General features: G+C 46.5%; 3 non-coding genes across 3 annotated transcripts; all 3 read left to right on the plus strand.

The window, feature by feature from the left end:
• The first annotated feature begins 14472 nt into the window (after positions 1-14472).
• Positions 14473-14554, plus strand: trnas-uga (transfer RNA serine (anticodon UGA)). Its single transcript has one exon. It is a non-coding gene; the product is annotated as a tRNA-Ser (tRNA).
• A 5781-nt stretch (positions 14555-20335) lies between these two features.
• Positions 20336-20429, plus strand: trnai-uau (transfer RNA isoleucine (anticodon UAU)). Its single transcript has 2 exons — positions 20336-20373; positions 20394-20429. It is a non-coding gene; the product is annotated as a tRNA-Ile (tRNA).
• Positions 20430-24903: 4474 nt separating this feature from the next.
• trnal-uag (transfer RNA leucine (anticodon UAG)) lies at positions 24904-24985 on the plus strand. The gene has a single exon. It is a non-coding gene; the product is annotated as a tRNA-Leu (tRNA).
• Positions 24986-26221: the final 1236 nt, after the last annotated feature.

Below are 26221 nucleotides of genomic sequence, written 5' to 3' on the forward strand. Positions count from 1 at the left end.
CCGAGGATTGGCAAATTGAGTTTAATTTAGATAAGACTGTATTTTGCGAAATCAACCAGGCTAGAAACTTCACAGCGATCTGTGGTTCATGTTGTGGAGCAGAGGATAAGAGGAACACAAGTACCTAGTTCATTTATAGTAGCACCAAGAATGGGAAAGGTGGCGACGAAAGATATTTGGAAGCCAATACGTGCTCAGTGTGGGTATTGAGAACAAAGGTTAGGAAGTTATGTTGCAGTTGAACAATACTTTGTTGAGATTGCACTTGGAATATTGTATTCAGTTTTGGTCATCATGCTGTCGGATAGGTTCAGAAAAAGTTAATCGGAATCCGAGAATTTCCACACAGTGGGTGGAGGATATTTCGAACGAGCTGCCGGTGAAAGTGGTTGAAGCAGGTACATTAGCAGCATTTAAAATTCGTTCAGTCCGGTACATGGATCGGAACGTTTGAGAAGGACACGAGAGAAACGCCGGCAAACGGGCCGAATGCAGATGGGCATGTTGCTGGGCATTGGCTTGTTTTCGTGTTTTGTGACTCCGGTGCTCTACGGTGACTCCAACAAAGAAACAAGGTCTCCCACTATAGTTCTCAAGGTGCTTGTTTCCCAATCTCTTTGTGCAGTCTTAATGTAACCCCTCTGGGGAACTGTCGCAGTTATAAATATCAGCCCTTCACTTTACCGGTGGTTCAGGCTGTACTTCAATTCGGCATCTGCAGACCGAGCCGTGTTCGTAATGTTTGAAACGTTCATTGACGTGATCAACGCGGTGTATTATCCATTCCTAGCGATTATCGGAGTTGCAGGTAAGTAATGATCAGTATAAATATATACATCCATAACGTTGCAAATGTAATAGTCGGTGTGAACGTCCTCGTGTTTAATTCTTATTGTCCATTTCTTATTTTCCTGTCAGCGGGAACTGGGATAGGTAAAAGGGACCGCGTGTATTGATCAAATCTGAGCTGGCGGCCTCTACTGGGGACCCACTTCGGCAGCTATAAGCGCGGGAGCCTGCAGGACATAACATCGTGGAGCTGGCGATCCCTGTCGGGGATCGACCTTGGAGCTCCAACTGCGGGAGCCTGCGGACATTAACATCGTGGAGCTCGCGGTCTCTGGTCAGATACCGACTTTGGGAGCACCAATCCGCAGAAGCTTCGATCGCCCCGACGCGGGAGCTTCGATCACCGGCTGCGGGAGCTTCAATTGCCCCGACTGCGGACGGTTCGACTGCCCTGACCGCTGCAGAAGGAAGAGGGAGCACAATAAACTTTATTGCCTTCCATCACAATGAGGAATCAGCTGCGGTGGATGTCCATGTTAACTTTGATGCAGTTGTGTGTCTTGTTGCTTTTTTTAGTATGGCTGTATGGTGATTCGAGTTTCACTGTACCTTAATTGGGACACGCGACAATAAACGGACGTTTGATCCTTTGAGCCTTTGAAGTCACGATCGAACACGTGCCATCTGGCGGTGTCAGGCAGCATTTGCACCGCTCGGAAATGCAATAGAATTATATTTGAACTGCCGAGGCATATATTGCAACAAACCAAACTGGCTAATGCATATCATCTAATGCATAACATATCATCCACCAACATTTCCGTCACCTACAACAGGACCCCACCACTGGCCATATCTTCCCATCCCCTCCCCTCTCTGCGTTCCGCAGAGACCGTTCCCTCCGCAACTCCCTGGTCCACTCGTCACTTCCTACCCAAACCACCCTAACCCCGGGCACTTTCCCTTGCAACCGCACGAGATGCAACACCTGTCCCTTTACCTCCCCCCTCAACTCCATCAAAGGACCCAAACAGTTTTTCCAGGTGAGACAGAGGTTCACCTGCACCTCCTCCAACCTCATCTATTGCATCCGCTGGTCTAGATGTCAACTTATTTATATCGGCGAAACCAAGCGCAGGCTCGGCGATCGCTTCGCTGAACACCTGCGCTCGGTCCGCATTAACGCAACTGATCTCCCGGTGGCCCAGCACTTTAACTCCCCCTCCCATTCCCAGTCTGACCTCTCTGTCATGGGCCTCCTCCAGTGCCATAGTGAGGCCCGCCGGAAATTGGAGGAGCAGCACCTCATATTTCGCCTGGGCAGTTGGCGGCCCGGTGGTATGAACGTCGACTTCTCCAACTTCAGATAGCTCCTCTGTCCCTCCCTTCCTCTCCTCCTTCCCAGATCTCCCTCTATCTTCCTGTCTCCACCTATATCCTTCCTTTGTCCCACCCGCGACATCAGTCTGAAGAAGGGTCTCGACCCGAAACGTCACCCATTCCTTCTCTCCCGAGATGCTGCCTGACCTGCTGAGTTACTCCAGCATTTTGTGAATAAATGGCTAATGCAGTTGTTTAGATAGGTGCAGATTGTTTGCATAGCTCTGATCAGCCTGAGTATTGGATCCATAATCGCCTGGCCCCATGGCTCCTTCGAGCCCGCTGCTTAATTGAGCCTTGGAGACAAAGGGAAAGGATTGGGCGCGGAGAGGGAGGTCACTTCACCGACAGATAACCAGCGCACAATCTGCCGCAGTATTCAGGAAGGAAACACAAGGATATTGCCGGGACTAGAGGGTGTGGGCTATAGGCAGAGCCTGCGTAGTCTGTGACACTATTCTTTGGAACGCAAGAGGATGAGGGTGATCTTACAGCGGTGTGCAAGATCACGAAAGGAATAGATCGGGTAGAATCTCTTTCCCAGATTGGTGGAATTGAGGACCGGAGGACATAGGTTGAAGATGAAGGGAAAAATATCTAATATGATTCTGAGGGGTATTTTTTTTTACACAAAGGGTTGCGAACTAGCTGCCAGAGGAGGTAGTTGAGGCTGGAGCTATTCCAACGTTTAAGAAACAATTAGGCAAGTACATGGATAGGACAGGTTTGGAGGGATATGGACTAACCTGGCAGGTTGGATACTGTAGCTTGGATATCGTGGCCTGCGTGGGCAAGTTGGGCCGATGGCCTGTTTCTGCACCGTATCACTCTATGACTCAATGACTCTAAAATGTTAATCTATAAGGGGTTGTTTGCCGGAATCTCGAGCGGGAGTGAGTTTGTTGACTGGTTGTCTTGTCTCTCACAGTAAACGTGGTGACGGTGTGGATTCTCTACCAGGGGAAGTGCGGTCTCTCCAGATGCATCACTCTCTACCTGGTCGCCATGGCAACGACGGACCTGCTGGTGGTGGTTACTGGGGTGATGTTCAATCGCACTCTCCCTTACTACTTCCCCAACTCCTTCGTGCAGCTCACGCCGGGCTGCAGCTGCATCATTGTCCTGGTCTGCGTGTCGAGAGACACTTCCGTTTGGCTGACCGTGGCTTTCACCTTTGATCGTTTCATTGCCATATGTCGCCCAAAGCACAAAGCGGTGTACTGTGTTCCGAGAACAGCGGCCGTAGTGATCGCCACGGTGTGCGTGCTGTTCGTTGCGAAGAACATTCCCTGGTACTTCACCTTTACCCCTGTCTATGTCGCCGACAATCTCCCGTGGCTGTGCCAGTCCATGCCTTCCTATTACACGCGCCCTGCATGGATAGGGTACGACTGGCTTCACCGAATCCTCACCCCGTTCCTTCCCTTTTTCTTCATTTTACTCTTCAACGCTCTGACGGTGTGGCACATCGTACAAGCGAACAGAGTTCGCAGGCGGTTGTTCTCGAACGGGGGCACGGCTCCCGTCGACCCCGAAGCTGAGAGCAGGAGAAAATCGATCATGTTGCTGTTCGCCATCTCAGGCAGCTTCATCCTGTTGTGGATGCCTTATGTGGCCAACTTTCTGTATTATCACATCACGGCGAGTCACTATTATTCAGGCGCGAGTGATCCCGGATATATCCTGCAGCAGATGGCTTATATGTTCCAGCTCTCGAGCGCCTGTACAAACTCATGCATTTATGTGGTCACGCAGGCTAAGTTCAGAGAGGAACTGAAGAAAATAATCCGCACTCCCGTCCGGCACATTGCTAGGTTATTCAAATAAGCACAACGGACGTCTTAGACTGAAGAAGGGCCCCGCCCTAAAACGTCGCCTACCCACGTTCTCGAGAGATGCTGCTGACCGGCTGAGCTGTTCCAGCACTTTGCGTCTGTAGAAGTATCACCAACTGGGATGCAAACACAATCGGCCTAGCACTGCACAAAACGATGCCAGTTGTGAACTGGTCCATAACCTATTCCCAGATAGTGGTCCCGTCAGGCCCGTGTCGGGGTTATTAATTCCCCTCACGCACGAATTGATTGATCTTTGAATGTAGTGACCGATCGTATTTTTACCAGCATTCCGTCAGAAATTCACGTCTACAATGTGTTTTAATTAAATAAAAATATCCCCTTTTACTCCATGTTGTACCATGTTTTCCAAAGATGTTGCCTGACTGCTGAGTTACACGAGCACGTAGCGGCTTTAGAAGTCTCACCAACTAAAATGAATCAAAAAAACCCCACTATTGCCCAAGAACTGAAAAAACCAAGCTAGATATCAGCAAGTAAATAGCAGCCTCCCATATAGTGTTCGGGACAGGCCCGTGTCGCGTTTATTACCCACATTCACGCACGAATTAATCGCATTTTTGAATGTAGTTATAGATCGTGGGGTTTTGTTTACCAGCTTACCGACAGAAATTCACGGATACAATGTGTTTTATCAATTAAAAATATTTAATTGGATTTCAGTTGCATCTTTTACCCTATTTTTGATATTTGTACACACACGCATTGATCTTTAATGTAATCTTTTCTGGACGAAGACGTTCCTCTCCCCAAGACGATATCTACCTATTTCGAACGTTAGATTCCTGTACCAAATTGCCGGCAACTTTCGTGGCTCCAAGTAGAATTCACCCGACGTTCAGTTTTAGACTTGTTCATATTGCAAATCACTTTGGACTTTATAGATAAAGTGCAGAAACAGGCACTTCAGCCCACTGAATCCACACCGACCAGCGATCACACCGTACACTAACACTATCCGACACTCACTATTGGCTTCAATTTTACCGACGGTAATTAACCTATAATCCAGCACGACTTTGGGATATGGGAGGTAACCAGATCACCCGGAAAATTCCACTTTGACACAGCGAGAAGTAACGAACTCTGTATACCCAGCTCCCACAGTCAGGGTCTAATTATGGGAAGGCAACAACTCTACGTCTGTGCAACTCTGCCCCCACCTCTCAGAGTGGACCGTTTTATGTAGACCGTTTCCTATTTTCAATCCACCAAAACAAACGTGCTCAATCGCAAGTATATTTTTAAGCCAAGCTAAATTACAAAAATATATGAAGCCTTTAATATCTGTTTTGAAAATTGGCACTGCAGGTTTTGGCAGGTGATACGACATTTAGTAGACACGTGGATAGATACATGGATAGGACAGGTTTAAATGGATAATGGCCAAAAGCAAGTAAATGGGGGTTTCTCAAGTGAGGCATATTGAACTGTATGGACAAGTGGAGGCGAAGGGCCTACCTCCATGCTGTATAATCCTAAGACACAACGTGAAATGATTGTTTCAAAGCGACTAACAGACAGTGTTGGCAGTGCAGAAGACAGAACTGTCGACAGTGGAACATGAGCTGATGAACCATCTTTGCCGTTTGCAGGCAGTCCTCCTTGTAAATTCTTCCTTTCAAGCAATTAGGAGTTTAAATTGGAAGACGTTTCCGACAGATAAGTTGAGGAAGAAAGTAATGGAACTACACCTCATGGTCTTTGGTGTGTCCTGTCCTATCAGAGGCGATGGTGGACCATTGGGAATGAACAGGTCTCAGAATCCAAGCAACTGTGTTGCACATCACATGAAGGCTCATGGCAGCGGGATATTTACATATTCATAATAACTCTGTCTGTTTGTTCTGTTGCTGCACGCAAAATTTCTCTCAAACTCTCAAGAGTTAAAAAAAGTCCCCCTTTCTCTGACTGACCAACAGCCTTGTTAGCGTTGTGACCTGTTTTTCAAAGTAACTTTATCCCAGACATCCAATGTTAATCGTAGAAGTGCATGGAATCTCTCTTTCTCAACACGTTTGCTAAGAGTTATTGTCCAGTTAGTATACATCAGTGTTCATCTTCGTAGCAATGTGGCAAAATATGTAGCCATGCCCCTTTGATTTGTTTCCCATTCTTAAGAAAGCAACCGCATACAGTACAATTGGTCTTATGGACCAATGGAAGATAATGGCTTTTCTCCCGTGCTGTTCACTCTCAAATTGCATCTGAAATTCAGCAATACGGTGGTCACACCTCCCATACCTCAATCTCAAGCCCTGTTGCTCAACCCTCCTCGATTCTAGAGACCTAATCCGAAACTGTATGTTCCAGGATAAGTCACATAACATAGAAACCATAAACCGCATATGCTGCTTTACAGAAAAATAACGCAAGGTGATGGAGTAACTCAGCGGCCCAGGATCGGCGACGTTTCGGATCAGGGCGCTAAGCTATCCCCGATGTAGTCCACCAATTCATCTCCGATAATCCAATCGAGTTGGTTGTCCAACCTATTGGTGCGCCTTGGTGGGTTACTTGGCTGCTGCAGATATCCCTTGTGTGTAGCGATGCGTAGAATCTGGGGAGCTGATGACAATGTGGGGGGAATAAAATAGTGATTGTTGCCGGATGAATGTAAATGGGTGGTTTATGGTTGGCATGGATGTAGTGTGCCGAATGGCCCGTTTTCATGGCGCATATATCCAGAATAGTGTAGGATAAATCCCCTCGCTCCACCACGATAATTGCAGTTGCTTTCAAACATACTTTTGTTATTTCCTTAAATTTAAAACACAAAGTACTTGTGCTATAACTCCAGGATAAGCGTACAACTAAGAAAACTACGCGCAAAACCAAAGTATTCTCTAAATAAATATACCAGCTTAAAATAAATGACTCCATATGCTTAAAAAATGTCATGCTCTGCCCTATCGATGGTCTGTCTTTGCGTCACATAGACCTCTCCCAGACGTGTCAACCTCTTCGCGCTTTAGACGTTGGAGGTGCAGCGCGGAAATAGGCCAATCGGTCCGTCGACCAGCGATCACTAATACGATAGGACACGAGGAACATTTCACAATTAACCAATGAACCTACAAACCTACACGCTTTTGGAGTTGGTGAGGAAACCGAAGCACCCGCGGTAAACCTACGCGGTCGCAGGGAAAACGTACAAACTCCGTGCAGGCAACACCCGTAGTCAGGATCGAACCAGGGTATCTGCCGCTGTGAGGCAGCAACTCGATCGTTGTGCCACTCTGCTATTCACGATTTAAGCCCTAACATAGGTCATAAATGACAGGATTCTCCGAAGCCTTGGGAACAGAGGGAGCAAATGTGCAAATCTAAAGAACCATGACCTTGCTTAGAAGGAATATGGGATGCTGGTTATTGAATACAAGAGCAGAATTGTTTTGCTCCAACTTTATAAAATACTGTCAGATCTCAAATAAAGAACTCGGTGCAGTTCTGGTCACGACGCTATAAGAATGAAGAGTATTGAGTATAAAGGTTGGAAGGTCATGTTGCAGTTACAGAAGACTTTGGTGAGGCCACATTTAGAATATTGTTTTCCGTTTTTGGCACCATGTGATAGGATTGATATCAAGTTGGAAAGGGTACAACTAAATGGTACATAGAAACATAGAAAATAGGCGCAGGAGGAGGCCATTCGGCCGTTCGAGCCAGCATCGCCATTCATTGTGATTATGGCTGATCGTACCCAATCAATAACCCGTGCCTGCCTTCTCCCCATATCCCTTGATTCCACTAGCCCCTAGAGCTCTATGGAACTCTCTCTTAAATCCATCCAGTGATTTGGCTTCCACTGCTCTCTGTGGCGGAGAATTCCACAAATTCACAACTCTCTGGGTGAACAAGTTTTTTCTCAGCTCAGTTTTAAATGGCCTCCCCTTTATTCTAAGACTGTGGCCCGTGGTTCTGGACTCGCCCAACATTGGGAACATTTTTCCTCCATCTAGATTGTCTAGTCCTTTTATATTTTTATATGTTTCTATAAGATCCACTTCTAAACTCCTTCTAAACTCCAGTGAATACAAGCCTAGTCTTCTCAATCTTTCCTCATATGACAGTCCCGCCATCCCAAGGATGAATCTCGTGAACTTACGCTGCACTGCCTCAATTACAAGGATGTCCTTCCTTAAATTAGGAGACCAAAACTGTACACAATACTTCAGATGTGGTCTTACCAGGGCCCTGTACAACTGCAGAAGAACCTCTTTACTCCTACACTGAAGTCCTCTTGTTATGAAGGCCAACATTCCATTAGCTTTCTTCACCGCCTGCTGTACCTGCACGCCAACTTCCAGTTACTGGTGTACAAGGCTACCCAGGTCTCGCAGCACCTCCCCCTTACCTAACCTAACTCCATTGAGATAATAATCTGTCTCCTTGTTTTTGCCGCCAAAGTGGATAGCCTCACATTTATCTATATTATACTGCATCTGCCACGTATCTGCCCACTCACTCAACCTGTTCAGGTCACCCTGCAAACCCCTAACATCCTGTTCACAGTTTACACTGCCACCCAGCTTCGTGTCATCTGCAAACCATGTGCTCTAATTTTAGTCACCAATCTCCCGCGCGGGACCTTATCAAAGGCTTTCTAATAGTCTAGACACATTACATCCATTGGCTCCCCTTCATCCATTTTACTTGTCACGTCCTCCAAAAAATCCCGAAGATTAGTCAAGCATGATTTCCCTTTCATAAATCCATGCTGACTCGGACTTATCCTTTTACTGCTATCCAAATGCACCGTTATTAACTCTTTAATAATTGTCTCCAGCATCTTTCCCACCACCGACGTCAGGCTAACTGGTCTTTAATTCCCCGTTTTCTCTCTCGCTCCTTTCTTGAAAAGTGGGATAACATTAGCGATCCTCCAATCCACAGGAACTGATCCTGAATCTATTGAAAATTGGAAAATGATCACCAATGCGTCCACTATTTCTCGAGCCACCTCCCTGAGGACCTTGGGATGCTGACCATCGGGCCCAGGGGATTTATCATCCTTCAATCCCATTAGTCTACCCAATACTATTTCTCGCCTAATGAAAATTTATTTCAGTTCCTCTACCCCCCTAGATCCTCTGTCCTCCAGTACATCTGGGAGATTGTTTGTGTCTGCCTTAATGAAGACAGATCCGAAGTACCTGTTCTACTCTTCTGCCATTTCCTTGTTACCCATAATAATTTCACCCGTGTCTGCCTTCAAGGGACCCACATTTGACTTTGCTACTCTTTTACTCTGTGTCTGTACTCTCAGAAAGCCTTTGATAAGGTCCCACACATGCGATTAGTGAGCAAAATTAAAGCACATGCTATTGATGGTAGGGTGTTGTCATGGATGGATAATTGGTTGGCAGAAATAAAGCAAAGAGTAGAAATAAACGGGTCCTTTTCAGAATGGCAGGCAGTGGCGAATGGAGTGCCGCAATCCTGGATGCTGGGGCCGCAACTATTTTTTCGATATATATTGATGATTTGGATGATGAAATTAAAAGTAACACTATCAAATTTGCAGATGGGCAAAGCTGGATGGCAGTGTGAACTGTGAAGAGGATGTTAGGAGGTGCGGGTTACTTGGACAGGTTGAGTGAGTGGATAAATGCATGGCAGATGCAGTATAATGTAGATAAATGTGAGGTTATCCAGTTTGGCGGCAAAAACATGGAGACAGATTATTATCTCAATGGTGTCAGATCAGGTAAAATGGAAGTGCAACGAAACCTGGGTGTCCTTGTACATCAGTCACATAAGTAATCAGGCAGGTACAGTAGGTAATGACGCAAACTAACGTCATGTTGACCTTCATAACGAGAGGATTTGAGTATAGGTCCTTCTGCAGTTGTATAGGGCCTGGTGTGACCACATCTGGAGTACTGTGTGCAGTTTTGGTCTGATAATTTGAGGAAGGACATCCTTGCTATTGAGGTAGTGCAGCGTAGATTCACGAGGTTAATCCCCGGGATGGCGGGACTGTCATATGAGGAAAGATTGGAAAGACTGGGAGTATAAGAAAATAACTGCAGATGCTGGTACAAATCGATTTATTCACTAAATGCTGGAGTAACTCAGCAGGTCAGGCAGCATCTCGGGAGAGAAGGAATGGGTGACGTTTCGGGTCGAGACCCTTCTTCAGACTGATGTCGGGGGTGGGACAAAGGAAGGATATAGGTGGAGACAGGAAGATAGAGGGAGATCTGGGAAGGAGGAGGGGAAGGGAGGGACAGAGGAGCTATCTGAAGTTGGAGAAGTCAACGTTCATACCACCGGGCCGCAAACTGCCCAGGCGAAATATGAGGTGCTGCTCCTCCAATTTCCGGCGGGCCTCACTATGGCACTGGAGGAGGCCCATGACAGAAAGACTGGGGTTGCATTTACTGGAATTTGGAAGAATGAGAGGGGATCTTATAGAAACGTATAAAGCTAGATGCAGGAAAACGTTCCCAATGTTGAGGGAGTCAGAGGCAAGGCCCACAGACTTAGATTAAAGGGGAGGCCATTTAAAACTGAGTTGAGAAAAACTTTTTCACCCAGAGTTGTGAATTTGAGGAATTCTGCCACAGAAGGCAGTGGAGGCAAATTCACGGATGAATTTAAAAGAAAATTAGATAGGGCTCTAGGGGCTAGCGGAATCAAGGCATATGGAGAGAAGGCGGGCACGGGTTACTGATTGTGGATGATCAGGCTTGATCACAATGAATGGTGGTGCTAGCGCGGATGGCCAAATGGCCTCCTTCTGCATCTATTTTCTATGTTTCTATGTTTCTATATTTCTATGACGTAACGTCTATGTCGACCCAGCTGGCATTTGAGGCTTATCCCATATGCCTTAATTTGGTCCATATCCATCTGAAACTTTGCTATTCATAAATATGTCCAAAAGACGTTTTGAATCAAAACACTTTTATAACTGCATTTCCTTCACGTATAGATAATGGTAAAGAATGCGTATGGTATTCATGGTGTCGCGTTATAGGACTTTGGTAAGGCCGCATCTGAAATATGAGGTGCAGTTTCGTTCCCCCCATTCTAGGAAGGATGTGAATGTTTTTGGAAGGGCGCAATGGATGTTTACTAGAATGATATCGGGATTAGGGTTATTGGTTGCAAAAAGAAGTGGGATCTGTTTGGATTATTTTCACTAGAAGGTCGGAGGTTTCTGGGAAGACCTAGCAGAGCTATATAAAGTTATGAGAAGCATACGCAATGAAAATGTTAACTACTGAAGAACATAGCTTTAAGGCGAAACGAGCAAAGTTTAAAGAGACGTGAAGTGCAACTTTATTTATGCAGAGGGCGATGAGTGTTTGAAAGGCGCTGTCAGGTGTAGTGGTTGCAGCAGATACGATAGCTGTATTTAAGAGATGTTTGGATAGGCAAATCAACATGCGCAGGAAGATGAGAGTTTGTCGGCCTTATTTTCTGCACATACATTGTAGGTCTCAGGGCCTGTTCTTGTTTTCGACCACTCTATTTTCCACAGCTATTTTTTGGCAGCTTGTTTCAGGTGTTGGCTCAACGATAAGAGAAAATGTCACCCTTAATTTTCTATTAAATCCATTTTCTAGTTTTTGAATTGGTTTTCCCGGGGAAAAGCGAGTAATCGTTTTGTTTATCTATCTACAAAATTCTATACATTTCAAGAAGTCCGCCACTCAGCCCAAAAGAAAAAAGTCCTAGCTTATCTGTAACTCAAAACTCCAAATCGCGCGGTAGTGTAGCAAGTGTATAGCAAGCAGTGTAGTAAGGCGCTGGATTAAGGCTCCAGTCTCTGCGGGGGATTTCGAATCCCATCATTACATGGATTACATGAGATTAATTTATATTGGCATCATAATCCGCAGAGACCTTATGGCTCGATCATTTTCCAATTCATTCTATGAGCTCAAGAGGATCTTATTTTGCAGCAGGTTCTTCTTTTGTACCCATTTCGGTAACATCACACAACAATCTCCAGTTTCTGATAGAACTCTAGGGGCTAGTGGAATCAAGGGACATGGGGAGAAGGCAGGCACGGGTTATTGATTGTGGACGATCAGCCACGGTCAGCTACAATGAATGGCGGTGCTGGCCCGACGGGCCGAATGGCCTCCCCTGCACCTACTTTCTATGTTTCTATGTTTCTATGCTTCTAAGGTAGACACAAAATGCTGGGTGGCAGCATTACTGGAGACAAGGAATGGGTGACGTTTCGGGTCGTGAACGTTCTTCAGACTGATGTCAGTGGAATGGGCGGGACAGAGATGGAATCTAGTCGGAGACAGTACGACTGGTGGGAGAACTGGGAAGGGGAGGGGATGGAGAGAGAGGGAAAGCAAAGGCTACTTGAAGTTAGAAAAGTCAATGTTAATACCGCTGGGTTATATGCTACCCAAGCGAAATATGAGGTGCTGTTCCTCCAATTTCCGCTGAGCCTCACTATGACAATGGAGGAGGCCCAGGACAGAAAGGTCAGATTGGGAATTGGAGGGGGAGATGAAGTGCTGCGCAACCGGGAGATCAGGTACTTTAAGGCGGAGCTGAGGTGTTCAGCGAAAAGATCGCCGAGTCCGCGCTTGGTCTAATTTCTGACAGAATGCGGTTTTTATGTGTTTAGTCCGATGACACCATGTGAATAATATCTATCCGGATTAATGTATTTACACGTATAGGCCACTGGATGGTGGTTACTTTTGTGGAGACTGTAAAATTGTAAATATGTCCCTTCCGAACGGAGACCCGACCTTTGTTTTCTGGGTCGGGTCTCCGTTCCTGCTGTGGCCTACCATCGGCCCAATTCCTGGAGCTGGCGGCCTCCACCCGGGACCACCTGGGGCTCTGGTTCGCAGAGCCCGCGGAACGGACTCACCATCAGCGGAGCCGGCCGCCTTCGGAGGCTGCGGGAGCGGCTGCGACTCGCGTGGATGCCGACATCGGAAGCTCCGGCAGCGGCAGCGTGTTCGCCCGCCCCGGATCGCGGGGCTTGGGTCTGCCCGCCGCGGACATTTTACCGTCCGGCGCGGCCTGAAATAGGCCGCGTGATTTTTCTCTGGTGGGCGGGGGCTTCAATGTCGGGAGCCACGACCGCCCCGACGTGCAACGGCAGCGGCAGCGTGTTCGCCCGCCCCGAATCGCGGGGCTTGGGTCGGCCCGATGCGGACCTTTCACCGTCCGGCGCGGCCTGCAACCACAACAGCCTGACCGCGGGTGTAGACGGCAGGGGAAGGGAAAAGACACTCTGGCCTTCCATCACAGTGAGGAGGGGACTGGAGGAGACTCACTGTGATGGATGTTTCTTTTTTTGTGTGTGTTGGTTGGGGTTGTGTAAATTGCTTATTTTATTGCTTTTATTGTTGGACTGTGGGTGACTAAATCTCGACAAAAAAATTGTTTTTGGATGACAAATAAAGATATCTTGAATGCTCAACTCACCGACTGATGTATTAGTTCCTCGTGACGTGACTAGTCGCTTCTCTACTGGTTGGTCATTTTGATATTTCAGGAGTAATGGAAAACGAATCATGCACAATCACGCAAATGGAATAACATCGAGGCAATGAACGAAATTGATTAGACTACGGAGTAACCATAAGGCGGATGAAATACTGTGGAGTCAGTAAATCTGGCTGCGGGACTCTGATACGAATGGAAGAGAGATATGCAAATGTTGCAAATGCAGGAAATGCGAAAAAGTGAACAAATGTAACAAAGAAGGATGAGAGGAGATTTAGAAGGATGAGAGGGGATCTTATCGAAACATATAAGATTATTAAGGGGTTGGACACGTTAGAGGCAGGAAACATGTTCCCAATGTTGGGGGAGTCCAGAACCAGGGGCTACAGTTTAAGAATAAGGGGTAGGCCATTTAGAACGGATATGAGGAAATACATTTTCTGTCAGAGAATTGTAAATCTGTGGAATTCTCGGCCTCGGAAGACAGTGGAAGCCAATTCTCTGAATGCATTCAAGAGAGAGCTAGATAGAGCTCTTAAGGATAACGGAGTCAGGGGGTATGGGGAGAAGGTAGGAACGGGGTACTGATTGAGAATGATCAGCCATGATCACATTGAATGGCGGTGCTGGCTCGAAGGGCGGAATGGCCTCCTCCTGCGCCTATTGTCTATTGTCTATTGTCTATCCATCCGCTGTGAGCTCGCCTAATGACAGAATAACCGGTGAAATATCAAAACGTGGGCCGCAACCTCTTCGTGATTGGCACAGAAGGCAGTGGCGTCTCAGTATCCTTTGGATTTCTTGCTAACCGTGCTCAAAACGCGATGCAATATCAGGCATTTATTCAACTTTCATTTATTCAACTTTCACTGCTGTACTTTCTGTGTAAAAACAACAAAGGAGACACCATTTCAAACTCAGACTTCACGCTGAGCAGCGTATACACCGATTACAGTTTTCACAGCGCCCTTTTCTGAATCCTTGTGCAACAAAGGAGCTCGAGAAAGCTGCGATGGCCGAGTGGTTAAGGCGTTGGACTTGAAATCCAATGGGGATTCCCCACGCAGGTTCGAACCCTGCTCGCAGCGTTATTATATTCAGGCGCCTGGTGCTGAACGGCCGACAACTCCTCACAGTTTTACTTCCCCTTCAGGAATCACGAGGCCTTACCCATTCCTCTCCACATTCATCAGGTCATCCTGTTTGGTTTTGGTAACCTCCGAATGTGGCAGTCTCTTACCTTCGCCGTTAATGAGATCGGAGCTAAGATGGCGTTACTGTCGGATTTATATGGCGCAGATTCCTTTCGAGAGCGAAATAAAGCGGAAGGCATTTCCTAGAAGGGAAACGGATTTTTGCTCATTGAATTGGTGTCCGCCATCTTATTCTAAATTCAATGACGGAAAGGAAAATAAAACGCTCTATTGCCGCTGAACACTCGTCAAGATTCATCTTGCACCTGTTACCAAACTGCTTTTTGGCCTGGTCTTCAGCAGTTCTGACTGAGCCCACCCCAAATCAGGAGCTATCCTCTGATTCTCCCACCTGGGCGGAAGGAACCCGCGAATTCATGGTATCCTGTCATTATTTTCTGCAGCCAATCTCTTATTGGAAGCCCACCGCGGCTAGGCAGAACGGATGCCAATTACACGGTTTCAAATCACACTGAACTAAAACTCAGATCGAGACGCAGCACAGCTGCAAATGCGAACGGAATGCGAACGTCGGCAGACAATGCTGGTCATCGTAGATTTCGTACACTGCAGGGGTTGCCGGGGATATCAGCCACCGATAAAGCCTCAAGTTTAAGGTGCGGTTCCTCAAACAGTGTCGGACACATCAAGGGTCACAGCCGTATTCTGATAAAAAAGAAGTGGAATTGATACATCATCAGTGCCTCTGTTTCCGGAGGTAGTTCCAGAAGCGCTTGGAATGTTCAATCCATCAATTACTTCTGTAATGTCCCGTCAGATCTGTTAGTCTTGTGTCATGTTCTGTGTTTAGGTTCTCATTTCAGGTCCCTTGACTTCCTGCCATTGTAATTGTCAGCCCCGCCTTGATTGTTTCCACCTGTGTGCCCTTACCTCATGTATATATAGCCCACCGACTCGCACAGCTATCTGGACTACACTTCTTCCCACCCGGTCCCCTGCAAAAAGTCTATCCCCTACTCCCAATTCCCCCGTCTACGCCGCATCTGTGCCCGGGATGAGGTGTTTCAGACTAGGGCTTCCGAGATGTCCTCGTTTTTCAGAAAACGGGGCTTCCCCTCCTCCATTATAGATGAGGCTCTCACTAGGGTCTCTTCTACATCCCGCAGCTCCGCTCTTGCTCCCCATCCCCCCACTCGCAACAAGGACAGGATCCCCCTCGTTCTCACCTTCCACCCCACCAGCCAGCGGATCCAACATATCATCCACCAACATTTCCGTCACCTACAACAGGACCCCACCACTGGCCATATCTTCCCATCCCCTCCCCTCTCTGCATTCCGCAGAGACCGTTCCCTCCGCAACTCCCTGGTCCACTCGTCCCTTCCTACCCAAACCACCCTAACCCCGGGCACTTTCCCTTGCAACCGCACGAGATGCAACACCTGTCCCTTTACCTCCCCCCTCAACTCCATCAAAGGACCCAAACATTCTTTCCAGGTGAGACAGAGGTTCACCTGCACCTCCTCCAACCTCATCTATTGCATCCGCTGCTCTAGATGTCAACTCATCTATATCGGCGAAACCAGGCGCAGGCTCGGCGATCGCTTCGCTGAACACCTGCGCTCGGTCCGCATAAACGCAACTGATCTCCCGGTGGCCCAGCACTTTAACTCCCCCTCCCATTCCCAGTCTGACCTCTCTGTCATGGGCCTCCTCCAGTGCCATAGTGAGGCCCGCCGGAAATTGGAGGAGCAGCACCTCATATTTCGCCTGGGCAGTTTGAACGTCGACTTCTCCAACTTCAGATAGCTCCTCTGTCCCTCCCTTCCCCTCCTCCTTCCCAGATCTCCCTCTATCTTCCTGTCTCCACCTATATCCTTCCTTTGTCCCACCCCTGACATCAGTCTGAAGAAGGGTCTCGACCCGAAACGTCACCCATTCCTTCTCTCCCGAGATGCTGCCTGACCTGCTGAGTTACTCCAGCATTTTGTGAATAAATCGATTTGTACCAGCATCTGCAGTTATTTTCTTATATATATATATATAGCCCACGCCTCCCTTTGTCCTGTGCCAGTTCGTATTGTGATTCATGTGCTCTGATTCATGTGCTCTCGGTCGTAGTATAGCTAGTAAGTAATTTTTGTAACTAATGTTTTTGTAGCTGAGTAAGTTTAGAGTTTTTGGTTCGAATCGCAGTGTTCTTTAACGTGAAAATTAAAGAACGCCTTTATTTTCTCCAAATTGACTCTTGTGTGTGAGTCGTGCGTTTGAGTCCAGTTCCTGTGTGCCCCAGAGCATAACAACTTCTTCCCGCATCTGCGCTCTTTGCACCTCCAACTACTTCTTTATTAGTCGGAAGAAGCTCAAATGATTTAATCAGAACCAGTACGGAGCGCAGTGATGCTCACTTTCACTGATGCTCCGAGAGAAGCAAAGCCCCTGACAAAAGTAGTCTGCAAAGCGGCTGGAATTTGTGAAGTCGGTTGCCGACACAAAATTCCGTCTTTACCCGACTAGTTGTGCTCAATTAGTGTGTGATGCGTTCATCGGTCCGTGACCAGGATGTTGGCCACGTGTTTGGGAATGGATGTATCCAGTGCATAAAACATTTTCTAGCAAAAGGAGGCGTGACATCACAAAGTTATGAAATTGCAGTTTAAAATCTCGCCGAAGGAGTTGTTGGGCAGCAGCATATTCGGGTCCGTGCCTCAGACTGTTCTCACACTCGTGCTGACAAATATATAGAACTTGCTCCAAATTCCACGGGATCCATTTGTTTACGCAGGATGTTAGAATACCGTGAATGGAGATGTTCCAAACATATAACAATATTAATGTGTGCGGTCTTGATATCTGATTAGTTGAATTTTAAAATGAGCGATGCCATAAGACGGATAAGAGGCGCACGTATTTCACGTATCATGTCGCCCCTGATATCAGGACAAACCAAGCACCTAGTTCAGTCCGATTAAAATTAAAATTTAAGAATAATTCTTCTTTTGTTTCTATAATTTTGCTTCAGCGAATTATTTTCCTTGATTGAATAACTTGATTGTAAGTTGACGGCGAGATCTGAAGCAAAGTCTTTTTGCTTTCTAGCTCTGTCACACTGACGTGCAACACCGTTGCCACCGTACTAACTCCAGAATGTCTTTCCCTACCACAGGAACCCCAGAATGTTTTGCAGCTTCCCATTAACAACCAGGTCCCAGCCACAGAACATGATCTCCGATGTAATGCTCGGGATTACTTCGGCGACAATGGCTAATTCTACTCCTATCGCTTATGAAATGATCTAATGAAAACCGTAAATGTAATTACTCTTTTGGAAGGGACCGAGGCAAAGTAAGGAATTTGCAGGCCCATTAATCCGACGTCAATGGTTTGCAAGAATTTAAGGATGAATTTTCGAGTACTTCACAAAACAGGCCGAAATTAGCATTGTTTTTTCACGGGGAGATTTTGCCTGAAAAAACTGATGAGATTCTTTGACCGAAATTAGCATTGTTTTTTCACGGGGAGATTTTGCCTGAAAAAAACTGATGAGATTCTTTGAGGACGTAACCAAGCAAGAAGGACAGAGGAGAAAGAAAGAGAGAGAGAGAGAGAGAGAGAGAGAGAGAGAGAGAGAGAGAGAGAGAGAGAGAGAGAGAGAGAGAGAGAGAGAGAGAGAGAGAGAGAGAGAGAGAGAAGAGAGAGAGAGAGAGAGAGAGAGAGAGAGAGAGAGAGAGAGAGAGAGAGAGAGAGAGAGAGAGAGAGAGAGAGAGAGAGAGAGAGAGAGAGAGAGAGAGAGAGAGAGAGAGAGAGAGAGAGAGAGAGAGAGAGAGAGAGAGAGGAAGCTGCTAACCTGGAATTTCAGAAGATATTCAATGAAGGTGCCGCGCGTGAAACAAACAAGTTACGAACCCGCGGTAGCAGAGGCAAGGTACAAGCACTGATGGAATAGTGGCTGATTGGCAAAAGGCAAAGAGTGGGAACAAAGTTGTGGGGGCTTTTCTGGTTGGCTGATGATAATTAGTGGTTCTGGTTCTGGTTGATTACTGCGCAAACACCTCATAAGTGGGTATCTCGCGCAGGTATTACACAGGGGTATTCAGTCTGCTACTTTTCGCACTATATGTTAATGATATGTATGATGAAGTTGCAGTCTTTGTCGCTACGTCTGCGCATAATACAAAGATAAGTGGAAGAGCAGGTATTGTTGAGGAAGTACGGAGCCTGGAGGTCTTAAACATGTTGGGTGATAAGGCAAATAAAAAGTGGCTAATTGAATACAGCGTAACAGATTGTACTTTGGTAGAAGCAATAACTGCACAAGACATTTTCTAAATGGGAAGAAGATTTAGTAATCAGAGTTACAAAGAAGCTTTGGAGTGTTGGTGAAGTATTCATAAAGGGTTAAACTACGTACTGACAAGGTAGTATGGAAGGCAAGTTGGCATTCATTTCGAGAGGATTAGAACGTATGATATGCTGAGCCATTATAAGGCGATGATCAGACCACATTGGAATATTGTGAGCAGTTTTCAGCGTCGTATCCGACGAAGGATGTGCCGGTGTTGGAGAGGGTCTCGATGGTATTGGGGCTAGGGTATTGACATGGATAGAGAACTGGAAGCAGACAGGAAGCAAAGAGTAGGAATTAACGGGTCCTTTTTAGAATGGCAGCCAGCGACTTGTCGGGTGCCGCAAGGCTCGGTGCTGGGACCTCAGCCGCTTAGAATATATATTATCGATTCAGACGTGGAATTAAGTGTAACATCTCCAAGTTGCCGATGACACAAAGCTGGGTGGCAGTGTGAAGTGCGAGGAGGATGCTATGAGGCTGCAGGGTGACTTGGATAGTTTGGGTGATGGGCAGAAGCATGGCAGATGCAGTATAATGGGGATAAATGTGAGGTTATCCACTTTGGCGGCAAGAAAAGGGAGGTGTATTATTATCGAAATTGTGTCAGGTTAGGAGAAGGGTCGGAGCAACGGGACCTGGGTATGCTTGTACACCAGTCACTGAAAGTAAGCATGCAGGTACAGCAGGCAGTGAAGAAAGCTAAAGGCACGTTGGCCTTCATCGCGAGAGGATTTGAGGTTTGGAGCAAAGATGTCCTGCAGCCCTTACAGTACATGGCCCTTGTGAGACCGCACCTGGAGTATTGTGTGCAATTCTGGTCTCCTAATTTGAGGAAGGACATCATTGATCTTGACGGAGTGCAGCCTATGTTCACCAGGTTAATTCCTGGGATGGCGGGACTGAGAAATGATGAAATAATGGGTCGACTGCGATTGCATTAGCTGGTATTTAGAAGGGTGAGATGGATTTGAAAGAAACATATACAATTATTTGAGGATTGGGCAGGAATATGTTCCCGATGTCGGAGGAGTCCAGAACCAGGGGATCACAATTTAAGAATAAAGGTTAGGCCATTTAGGACTGAGATGAGGGAATCATTTTTTCACCCTGTGAGTTGCGAATCTGTGGAATTACCCTGCCACAGCAGGCAGTGGAAGCCAATTCACTGGATGTTTTCAAGAGAGTTAGATTAGGGCTTCAAGGGATATAGAGGAAAAAGCCGGAACAGGGTACTGATTTTGAATGATCAGCCTTGATCATATTGAATGGCGCGGTGCTGGCTCCAAGGCCCAAATGGCCTACTCCTGCACCTGTTTTCTATGTTTCTATGTTCTTATCCGTCTTCATCATGTAGATCTGCATGCGAAGCTCTAGTGGCGCAAACGGTTAGCGCGCGGTACTTATAGAGCAGTACACCGTGGAGGAATGCCGAGGTTGTGAGTTCGAGCCTCACCTAGAGCACGCTACTTTTCTTGTCCTTTCTTGGAATTCAGGGCGATAGCACAGTTAGTCACACCGCTGTCTCAAAGGCCAGAACGTTGGGTTCAATCCTTAGCTCAAGATATTTTTGCGTGGAGTTTAGATTTTAGCCTTTTCATTGCGTAATTTTGCCTGCCTGCTTCGTTTCCATCCCTTATTCTAAACACCTACGGTTTGGTAGCATATTTGGCAACTATACATTGAGCCGCGTTGATACGTGTGTGGTAGACTCTGCGTGGAATTAATGCGAACATTAAATGCATCTTTTAAATGCTAATAAAATAGCATTGGTGTAAAAATGAGAATGGCGAACGGAGTGGACTCCATATGCCAAATGCTGTGATTCAAATTCATTCTGTACAAGTGGAGGAAACACATCGGACCACTGCACCACTCGCTACCTGGTAGCCATGGCAGCGGCGGATCCTGGTCATATTCACCGAGGTCATTTCCCCTTCTCCCCGCCATTTCATTGAGCTGAGTCCTCCTTGATGTTTCGTTTTCACGGCTTACCCTGCTTTGTCTTTGTGTTCCCTCTCCCCTGACTCTCAGCCTGAGGAATGGTCTCGACCCGAAACGTCACCCATTCCTTCTTTCCACAAAAGCTGCCTATCCCGTTGTTTCCTCAGCATTTTGTGTCTCACCACATACTGAGGCAGACACACAGATGTTGGAATCTTGATGGGCTGAGCCAATGCTCCAAGTGCGGCATCGACAAACAATTTGTACAAGTTAGATAACGTCGCTCACAGGGCTTGGAGGAAGTCTCCCTGTATCCACGTTGCATGGCGCACTGATGGTTTGTTTTTAACGGGTGACTTTATCGAGGTTATAAAATCGTTAAGGTCATAAGTCATAAATGATAGGGATAAAATACGGCCATTCAGCCCATCAAAGGAATAGATAGGATGAAGGCATAGTCGTTTCTTCAAAGATGGGGAATCAAGATTGGCGTACATTCCTTTAAGGTGAGATGTGAAATATTTACTTGTAACGCGTGGGGGAACGTTTTCCACGCATGGGGCGGATGGTGACATGAGATAATTTGCCAGTTAAATAGCTGGTACCCAACAGCGGGAATCTCTACCGGATCCTGACCAAGACAGGCAGGGAACCCACTGGTACACCCAGCGGTATATATTCAGTTTTCTCGACTGTTAAGGCGGAATTGACGTAACGACCTCTTTACTAAACTACTCATTGAAGTGGAGACACCTGCACTCAATAACCTGACCGAAGAAGGCAAGCGCGCTGAGTTCCTTGCACAACACCCTGTCTAACTGGGTCGCCTTTCATAGAACTATCTACCAGCGCATTCGCCTTTCTATTCTACAACACTCGAAAGGACTCGCTTAAGGAGTGTAAAGGGACGGAGCCCGTTTTGAATAGATACGATATTTAATAAACCACAAAATATCTTTCTTTCTTGAGAGTATTGTTCGAATACCATCAGCAGAATAGAAAGGGGTTGTCAAAATAATAAAATTAATAGGATACAAGACGTTTACTAAATTGAATTCAACAAAATATATTAAAATGTCCTCTCACATACATTCGCAGACATGAGTGAGATGCAAGACGAGATAGACAGTGGAGTTTGCTTCGTCACATCAATGACATGATGGATGATCAGCCTGTGTGATGAACTCTACCACTATCCAGTCAAAATAAATAATAAAATATTTGATACATACCACATTTTCCCGAACAGTTCCACACATCGACAGATAATGATACACAGAGAAGAAAAGAAACCTCCTTTCCGAGTGAAGGACTGAGTTATTTCAGACAATGACGTCGTTGCATGGATTCGCCGACATAAGGTGACGTCACCAGTCACTCGAAATCTGTCCTTCTGTATCGCTGTTGCGTCGACGTTCAAAACTCCGACTCTGGTGGGGCTCGAACCCGCAACCATTGAATTACTTGATTATGCATCAGTATAAGTTCAATACGCAATCCATTGCGCTACAGAGCCCACGCTCACCAACTCTAGTGCGCAGCGATAAATTAAACTGTACAATACACACCGATATGCCGGACCCAAACCCTCAGCCACTCACACTTGTTTTGTCTTCTCTGGAGAGGCGAGGGACACAGTATCACAGTTTCCAAAGTATTGAGGCCTTGTGATGGACAATAACGTTTTGGAACAATTCGACGGTAAGTAGGTCTGGTGAAACTCGGGAGATTTTTCAGTCTCCGCCAGCGGGCTGCCGGGGAAGAACCGTGAGCAACGGTCACAACGTGATAAGTGATAGGAGTAGAATTGGGCCATTCGGCCCATCAAGTCTACTCCGCCATTCAATCATGGCTCTTCTATCTCTCCCTCCTAACCCCATTTTACTCCGTTCCGCCCATAACCTCTGACGCCTGTATTAATCAAGAATCTATCTATCTCTGCCTTAAAAAATATATCTACTGACGGCCTTCACAACGTTCTGCGGCAAAGAATTCCACAGATTCACCACACTCTGACTAAATACATTTCTCCTCATCTCCTTCCTAAAAGAACGTCCTTTCAGCACGTGAAGCAATAACGAGAAGGACTTTTCTTCCGGAGTGAACTCTTACGCAGGCCGAGAAGGTCAGAAAAAAGACCTTTTCCCTGTAGTATGTGACTGGCAGTGTGTGCTTGGTGTGCAAGGATAGCGTAAGTAAAGACAAGTCGGGAATATGAAGATTATTTTGGAGAACGAACGGGAATTTTTCATTTCGGAATAGAGCACATCGAGTGTAAAATAGTGTAGACTCAGCGGGGGGGGGGGGGGGGGGGGGGGGGTTCAGCCGGAAGAAGGAGGTTCACTCAGCGTGTTATCGTAAAAAGATGAAACACCGGAAAATCTTCTCGACGTTAGCCGTGTCCACAAATTCAACTGTCTGACTGCGTCTGCTGCCCAACGTTCTGTTTGTTCTAATGAAAATAGATAAGATATTTTGACTGGAGGGACGTTGTCAAATATTTCTCTTAAACAGGACTTCTGATTCAAAACCTATAGTGAGCGGGAAAGAGAGGGGATACAGAATAGAATGAAGAGAATGGTGATTAACATGCCGTTATAATGGACGGAGATTCCAAACGACCGAGTCAGAAACTGACACGGCCACGGCCACGGCCACGAATTAAACTTTGTTAATCTGGAAGAGAAAATATGATTGTGGCAAATAATCAAAAAAGACAAAAGGGAATAGATTGTTCAATTCTGGGAGAGACAATAGTTGAAAACGACGAGATTATATCACCAAAGTCCAACTTGGAAGGAACATTCACAAACCCCGCACATTGCCCTTTGTCAGCATCGTCGATTGTGATCGATGAAATTATTATGTTCAATGATTTCGTTATAATACCAGTAAAGCAGCACGGATCCAAATAAAACAGGAATTATTGGAAATCCTGCCCATTGAATTACAGAGACCAGAATTCGAAGATACATGTTTAATCCTAAACGCTGCCATTATCCACGTGGAACGTATGCGGTCTTCTTCGGATTTGCTGGGTTTCCCGTGGATTTTCCGATTTTCTCATATTTCAACGGCGAGCGGATTGAAGTTTTAATTGGCCGAGAGATTTCACGATTTCCCAGTATCCATATGCGTTCCCTTTGTCCTTTATGGATCTCACTTCCAACAGAAGCTAGCTATCTACTAGTTATATTCTCTAAAACATTTTGGGATTTCAATTGATATTGACAACTAATCTTTACTTTTGCACTTTCATTCCTTCTCTCATATTAATTTTCATCTTCATCTGGTAGACAGAAATGCTGGAGTAACTCAGCGGGTCAGGCAGCATCTCGGGGGAAAAGGAATGGGTGCCGTTTCGGGTAGAGACACTTCTTCAAAGTGATCTCAGGGTAGGGAGCAGAACAAAGATAGGATGTAGTCGGAGAGATGAAGACTAGTGCGAGAACTGGGAAGCGGGATGGGTTGGAGAAGGAAAGCAGGAACCTGAACCTCTAACCTGAAGTTAGAGAAGTCAATGTTCATGCCGCTTGGGTGTAAACTGCCCAAGGGAAACTCCAATGTCCACTCGTCCCTTCCCACCCAAACCATCCCTCCCCAGGTACTTTCCCCTGCAACCGCAGGAGATACAAAATCTGTCCCTTCACCTGCCGCTTCGACTCCATCCAAGGACCCAAACAGTCTTCTTAGGTGAGGCAGAGGATCACCTGCACCTCCTCCAACGTCTTCTATTGTATCCGCTGTTCCAGATGTCAACTTCTCTCCATCGGCGAGACCAAGCGCAGGCTAGGCGATCCTTTTGCTGAACACATCCGCTCAGTCCGACTCAACCAACCTGAACTCCCGGTGGCTCAGCACTTCAACTCCATCTCCATTTTCAGTGAGGCCCAGCGCAAATTGGAGGAGCAAATTGGAGGAACAACACCTCATATATCGCTGTTTCCTCGCTGAAGATTGAATATTGTTTTTGTTTGGACAATGGTAACGAAACGGTAGCGTGGCCGAGCGGTCTAAGGCGCTGGATTTAGGCTCCAGTCTCTGCGGAGGCGTGGGTTCGAATCCCACCGCTGCCATCGTGGCATTTTCTTGTTTCCATGTTATAAATGGGATATGAGGCAGTCGCGGGAAGTTGGGATTACTGTAAAAGGGGCAACTTGGTCGGCATGGGCAATTTTACCGACGGGCCTGTATCCATGCTGGATGACGATATGATTCTAAATAGGTTAAAGGGAGGGGTCAGCTAGTGGTTTGAACGCAAGACTATCTCGCATGCTCGGTATCTTGACATCACAGAAGGACCTATGGTCCTGCTCCAACGAGTCGACTATCGTACCACTGCATACTCAGTTGCACTTGGAAGAACACCGGGCACCAGGCCGATCCGTCTGCATTGTATGTGCAACAGTTTGTTTCCGCAATGCTATGTTTGAACAGCGATGTACAGACGAAGCATGTGGGCTTCACAGGGCAGCTGAAGGGCTTCTTATCCGTCCTAAGTCGTGGCTCTGCTTAGGACCAGACATCAGCAAACGCTACAGATCGCCAGCAGAGGGCGCACATGTCATACACGCTCTTTCATTTCTACCTCCTTTCCTTGTGCGCAGAAGGGCTCATTCACAAAAATATCGCGTTGAACAACGACGGTTGTATTCCTGCGGTGGAGGGACGGGTCAACGTCCACATAATCAGATCTTCTTTCTGCTTTCGGGATTATTATATTTAAACATCTTAATCTGAGTAACTAATGGACAATGCTCATTTTAAATGCTAGTACTCCCTGCAAGGTGGGATTCCCGATGAGTTCGGTAGAAAGCGGCGGCAGTATGGTTTCCCAAACCGCTGGCTTGTGTGCTGAATGTACTCCTACAGTCGCGTCAGGCTGTGATACGCAAATGTCTGGTTTTCAAGTTTGAAACCAGGTCCTTTGCCCTAATGAACCCTGGGTGATACCTCTGCCAGTCGTTCCGATGATCAGTCTTACATATCAGAGGAGCAGCACGTGGAAGCCGGGAGAAGTCATAGCTGCTTGGCCTTGATAAAACTGTGGGGGAATACTGCATCGATAACCGCTGTAGCTGTACTATTCATTATGTGTGTTATCGCACGTTTGGAGCGAGGTTTCTCTGACCACAAGTAAACTCTGACTATCACGAACAGAGCTCACTCTTAGTGTTCCCATTTATTGCATCTATCCACGTCACCGCTATCCACCTTTTTCTTAAAAAGTGGTGAAATCAGCCATTACATGCGCATCACAATGCAGCGACAAATAATCCAAGTGTGTGTGAGCTGTTGGATCGCTTGGAAGT

Source organism: Rhinoraja longicauda, chromosome 34 (assembly GCF_053455715.1).
Source record: "Rhinoraja longicauda isolate Sanriku21f chromosome 34, sRhiLon1.1, whole genome shotgun sequence".
NCBI classification, from domain to species: Eukaryota; Metazoa; Chordata; class Chondrichthyes; order Rajiformes; family Arhynchobatidae; genus Rhinoraja; species Rhinoraja longicauda.